Source organism: Perognathus longimembris, chromosome 6 (genome assembly GCF_023159225.1).
Source record: "Perognathus longimembris pacificus isolate PPM17 chromosome 6, ASM2315922v1, whole genome shotgun sequence".
Classification (NCBI taxonomy): Eukaryota; Metazoa; Chordata; class Mammalia; order Rodentia; family Heteromyidae; genus Perognathus; species Perognathus longimembris.
Window position 1 is genome coordinate 38,549,061 of NC_063166.1, and position 6,339 is coordinate 38,555,399.

Sequence of the window (6,339 nt, forward strand, 5' to 3'; positions counted from 1 at the left end):
TGGAAAATGTATGGCTGATATTTATTTTGCACGCTTTAAGATCTTTTGAATGTGTATGTGTGTGTGCATGTGTGAGTGTGAACATGTTCAAGACTGTTAGCATAATGTAAAATTGAGTGAGTTTAAGTTTAAACTCAAATGGTCATCAAGTTTGGGCATTACCAAATGTCTTAAAGGATTATTGCAAAGAGGAACTATAGTTAAAAATATTTATTTAATTTGTGGTTAAAAAATTGGGTATCTTGGCTGGGGATATAGCCTAGTGGCAAGAGTGCCTGCCTCGGATACACGAGGCCCTAGGTTCGATTCCCCAGCACCACATATACAGAAAACGGCCAGAAGCGGCGCTGTGGCTCAAGTGGCGGAGTGCTAGCCTTGAGCGGGAAGAAGCCAGGGACAGTGCTCAGGCCCTGAGTCCAAGGCCCAGGACTGGCCAAAAAAAAAAAAAAAAAAAAAAAAAAATTGGGTATCTTAATGCATAAGACTATTTGCACTGTAATTAAGTTATTTGGTTTAGCAAAAGGCATTGGGAACTTGGAATTTATTTTCCTCCACTCTTAAAAATCTGGGGCTAAATGTTAGAAATTTGGATGTAAAGGTTTATCACTGTTAAGGAATTGCTTGGATTTCTCAGTCAGAGAAAAAAAAAAAGACAGGAAAACTTAGGACAGGCCTGTGTGCCTATCCTCAGAAATGAGAGGTGATCTGGCAAAGGTGCAGCTTAGCTGGTGCAGCCATGATGGGACAGGCCCTTGGGGGAGTCCACACATAGTGGAAAAAGAGTAAATTGGCATAGAGGCAATTCATCAAGCCCCAAGGAATAGAATGGGTATGTGCCCATTCTGTAGGATGGGCAAATGGAGGTTTTTCTTTGTCCTGTATCTTTTCCTTACAGATGGACATAAAAATTGATGGAAAAATAGGTGATGTGATGATGCTATTGAAATCTAAAACTGCCCCTTAGGAGGTTTTAAAAATTAAGAAGGTTTGCAAAAGAGAGTTAAAGTTTATCTGTATAATGTAATTTGATTTCTATGCTATGTTGCAATCTGGATGTATCTCTAAAAAAGACAAAGAACAAAGATGCTAAGTCTGGATTCTTGTGCTTGTAATTCTTACATTAAAGAAAAACTGTCATTTGAGTTCAGAAGTATTCTAGGCAGGAGCTCAGACTGCAAAAAAAAAATGGCCTTTTTATTTTTTATTTTTTTTTCTCAAATTTTTATTATCAAACTGACGTACAGAGAGGTTACAGTATCATACGTTGGGCATTGGATACATTTCTTGTACTGTTTGTTGCCTTGTCCCTCATGCCCCCCTCCCACCCCCCCTTTCCCTCCTCCCCCCCAGGTGTTCAGTTCACTTACGCCAAACAGTTTTGTAAGTATTGCTTTTGTAGTTACTTCTCTTTTTTTACCCTGTGTCTCTCGAATATGGTATTCCCTTTGAATTTCCTACTTCCAATACCAGTAAGCACGGTTTAAAATGGCCTTTTTAAATGAGCCATCCTGAGGCAATGGACTGTGATTAGTGCCTCTAGATTTCAGAGTTCTTCAAATACAATTGAAAGCTAAAGTGTAAATGTTAAAGCAGAGGTTAATGTTAGACTTAAAAAAATCAGAAATGGATTTCTAGATATGGGATTTAAAAATAAAGTTGTCCTAAATGTTTGTTTTAAATTGGACAAGAGAAATAATTAAGGCTGCCAAAATGATTAATTACTGTTCCCGTTTGCCTTGCAGGTTTTATAACAGTTTCCAGGTAGGACTACAGTAAAGGACAGATGACTCTTACAAGTTTATCAAATGTAACTTTGGCCATTAATAAGCTCCAGGTAAGATCATGCTTAAAAACTACTTCTGGCTGCTGGGAATATGGCCTAGTGACAAGAGTGCTTGCCTCATATACGTGAAGCCATAGGTTCGATTCCTCAGCACCACATATACAGGAAAGGCCAGAAGTGGTGCTGTGGCTCATGTGGTAGAGTGCTAGCCTTGAGCAAAAAGAAGCCAGGGACAGTGCTCAGGCCCTGAGTTCAAGCCCCAGGACTGGCAAAAACAAAAAATACTACTTCTATGTGGACCACCTTGTTGCTTTTAATTGGAGTAAAAGTCACCTTTTGTAAGACTTATTGATCTGAAAACTGTGGTTCGAGGCCATCCCTGGAAAAGAAAGGTCCCTGTGAGAGTCTTCGTCTCTATTCAGCCAGCAGAGTGCTGGGAACAGAGTTGTGTGGAGCTCAGAGTGGCAGAGTGCTAGCCTTGAGGTGGAGAGCTGTGGGACAGCACTCAGGCCCTGAGTTCAGGTCCAGAAACCAAGAGAAATGCCAAAGGTGCATTTATAGCAGCATGGAAAAGTCACTCCTGGGACAAAAGTGATGGAGCAACCAGAGGCAGTAAGCCACTGCTTGGATGGCAGAGATGGTGTCAGATCTTAGAGTCATGTGCGTTTGGCCCCTTTTCTAGTCCTTTTAGCTTGGCTCGGATGTCTGGAGCTGCTTGGTTAATGAAATGGGTCATTAAGCAGCATTGTCAACAGACTCAGGGTCTAGGTTAGTATATCGAAGGAGAGTCTGACATAATCTAGCCCAAAAGGCTGATGGGTTCTCATCCCTATCCTGTATCACCTCCTGTATCACATTTTATCATAGTTGATGGCTTTGTGGCCTGCCTGTTTGAGACCCTCAATCACACAAGTAATAAAATGGTTTTGGCTTTGGCGACCCTTCTGGGAATTGTAATCCCAGTGGGGCTCCTGGTCCAGCATAGCCTCGGTCCCAATTGGGTGATCTGGGGTGGTTTGGTGGGACTCATCCACATAACGGCAGGCCCAAACCTCCCTCTGTTTCCCTGGCATTAGCGTGCCACTCAAGATTACATACACATGGTGCCATGTTACTTCATATGATTGGAGCACACGCTGCAGCTCCTTGATGTAGCTAGTAGGATTGGTGGAAAAGGACCCCAGGCAGGCATCCATCTGGGATAAGTCATTTAGTGAAAAAGGAACATGCACTCGAACTATACCTTCTGCCCCGCCACCTCCCATAAGGGGAGTGGGGGGGGGGGAGGGCTGAAGCAGAGCGAGTGGAACCCTGAACCGTTTCCAGAGTTTGGGTCTGAGTAAGCACGGCACCCAGTGTTTCCACAAGGCATGTAAGGAGTTACAGGGTACTGCTGTGTCTGTCGCCTAATGGCTGTTTCATGGTGGAGGTGCCTTTTTCTTTCATGGGGACCTGAGGGGGAAGAGAGGGTGCTGACAGAGAGGAGCTTCAGTTATGGCATGTGTGAGAGTGGGTAACTGGCGGACTGAAGTTGGGCATCCCGGGCACTGAAAGAGGAAGTCCCCAGTCCTGGGGTGGAAGTCCCATCCCATGCAGTGGAAGCCCCGCCTTCTGGGGCGGAAGTTCCACCTCCTTTGGCTGAGGTCCTACCAGAGTGGGAGGAGGGGCTGCTGCATGTGTCCAAAATGGCGGCAACTCATCTGCAGGATCTGGAAAAGAGTCTGGGTTATGTGATGGTGGCCTCGTGGCTAGAAGTATTGGAGTAGGTGAATGTGAGGTCCCAGGAACAAGTTTAGAGTGGAGGAAAGTGAAAGCCTCTGCGTAGCTGGCCTCCATTAGCTTGCCTGAATGCTTGCAGAAGTTGGAGAGATCCCATATAACATCAGGATCCAATGTCCCATTAATGGGCCACGTGGACTGATTTTCCGATGAATATTTGGGCCAGATTTCATTGCATAATCGTATAAGCCCTTCGGGGTCAATATCGGACTCAAGTTTTAGGTTGTCTAAAAGACAGCCCAGGGGAGAGTCCTGAGGAATGTTAGATTGTGCACCTCCCATGGTAAGTGATTAGTGAAGCTGAGGAGTTAAATACCAAGCGTCCTCAGTATTACTCTGGTCAGCTGAAATGTAGGAGACAACAGTAATGAAGTCATCACCCCAATTGCTGTGTCCTGGAGCGAGCTTGGATGCTACGGTCGCTTGGAGTGGGGCTCGGAACTTGGCACCAAGATTTTTTTTCTGTTCACTTTGTGTGGCTCTGAAGCCTTTCTAGTGTGGCTCTGAAAACTTTCTTAGTGTGGCTCTGAAGCTTTTCTTAGTGTGGCTCTGAAGCCACAGCCCTGTGGCCCAATGGTAAATTGGAAAACCATATCCGAGCCCCCAGTTAGATGATCACTTACCCTGGGTGTGAGGGCAAATTTGCCACTGTTGAATGAAGGAAAGCATTTGGTCAAGAGGAGGCCAGCTTGGCGGTCTTCTGGGTTGGTTTAGGAATGCGGGCTAGGTCCCAGAGGCAGCTTGGACCCCCCCCCCCCAAATGGGGGAGCGAATCCATCCCAGGTTCAGCACCAATGAAAAGAAAATTATCCCAGAAAACCACAGACCATAGATGACGTCATGTAGAACAAAAGAGCTTATTGTTAACAGGGCCAGCAAGGCCAAATTTCCACAGAGGAGTAAGGAAAATGGTGCTGGAGCTCTCTCTCAGGGGGTCTTTATACTGTTATGCTCAAGTCACGAGAAGACCACCAAGAAGACCACTGAGACTCAGACGTTCTGAAATGCAAAAGCAAGGCTTTATTCAAGCGGGCTGTGGCTCGGGCCTCGTCCTACACTCCGACGCAGCGGAGGTTAGGAGGAAGCCATGAGCTGCGATTTCACAGAGCTTATAAAGGCAAAAAACAAAGTTACAGCAATCAGGTGTTCAAGCAAGATTAGAACACGGGTACAAATCTGATTGGCTCAGGGCTCGAGGCATTCCGGGGGCGGTTAGAGTTAAGCATTCCCAGGCGGTTAGAGTTCTTGACCAGCTGGGCCCTAATAAGCTTGTCCTGGGTTTGCTCACAGGGCCTGCTTATCTCAGGTTCGTGTGGTAAAGTGGGGCCTGACTTCAAAATGGCTTTAGTCTGGCTCTTCAATACCATCACTCAACTAAGATGGGAGATGCTCTGCCTGCCCCTCAGGTATCATCAGCCAAGGGTGGAGTCATTGCCAAAGAGCAGATGTTATGTTTGGGCCAGGGGCATTCTATAAGCTTACACATAACACCCACACCCCCAGGTCCAATCTGTTTGCCTGGACATGTGTAGGGGGGTTATGCTCCCTAAATTTCACTATCCCAGACCCCTGGGACAAGAGATGGGAAGTAGGGGAGGAGGCCAAAGTATACCGCGCAGACTCCTCTTCCTCAACCACCCTGGAGGTGTCCTGGTTTGTATCTCAAGCACTCACAGCCTCTCCCCCAGACCCGGAGATTATTCAACAGACTATTTTGGAGTCTTAACAAACTCTACGTGACCATATAGCGGAGATGCAAGGAACTGACTCAAAGAAGTCCATGGCCATTCTTTGAGCCTGGCACCAAATTATCCAGGAATCTGTAAACAAAATCAATCAGACATTGCCCAGAGTAAACATCAGTCAGTGTTTTCTATGTGCTTTTGTAAAGGACCCCCTTTTTATTGCAGTCCCAGTGCCTAATGTTAATGGCACAGGGTCCACCGAGTGTTGAGAGGGAGGCCCTGTCAGGAATCTCCTTGTGGAATCTGGGTGAGTCATTTCTCTACTGGTGTTACTGCAATGATCAGGCCTGTACAGGGTTAACCCTACCCAATAACTCTTCTTGTAAAGAAGCAGAAGTCATAACTGATAGCAGCCCTACCTTTATGACCCTGTCCTTCAAGAAGAGATTGATAGCCTTAAAATTAGAGCTTATGAGTAAAGTTTATGTAAAATCAAGTTGACTATCACATAAATAGGGTCAGAATTGGTGCTTTGATGTCAAATTATGTTTATCTGTATCTGAATCTGCAGGGTTAAGGGACTTGTGTGATGTCACTAAAAAGATCTCATGTAAATATCTGTAACTGCTTGATTCCCTTGCTGAGATGGTCTTGCAAAGTAAGTGAAGCCTGGATTTGCTCCTCATATGTAGCTTTAGGAAAAAAGGTGCTGTTTTTGTGCCAATCAATCAGGAGTCATTAGGGAAAGCTTGGCATTTGGTAAAAATATAACAAAAGCAGGAAGGAGAGAACTGGTATCAGTCACTGTTCTCCTGGTCACCATGGGCAAGTACTCTGATAGCTACTTTGGCAGGTCCTTTGGCTCTACTACTCTTGGCCTTAACTATTTGCCCCTGCCTTATACATTGTGAAATGTATTCAAGAAAGAGTACAGGCAATAAAGCATATGGTCCTCCATTCCTAGCACTCCTATTAGCCTTCGGTTCAGGAAGAGCAAAAAACCTGCCAATGATTTGGCAGGGCTCAAAAGAAGAGGAGGGGATGTAAGAGCCAGTTAAAAACCCAGGTGACTCCATGTTGACCCCAACTCAG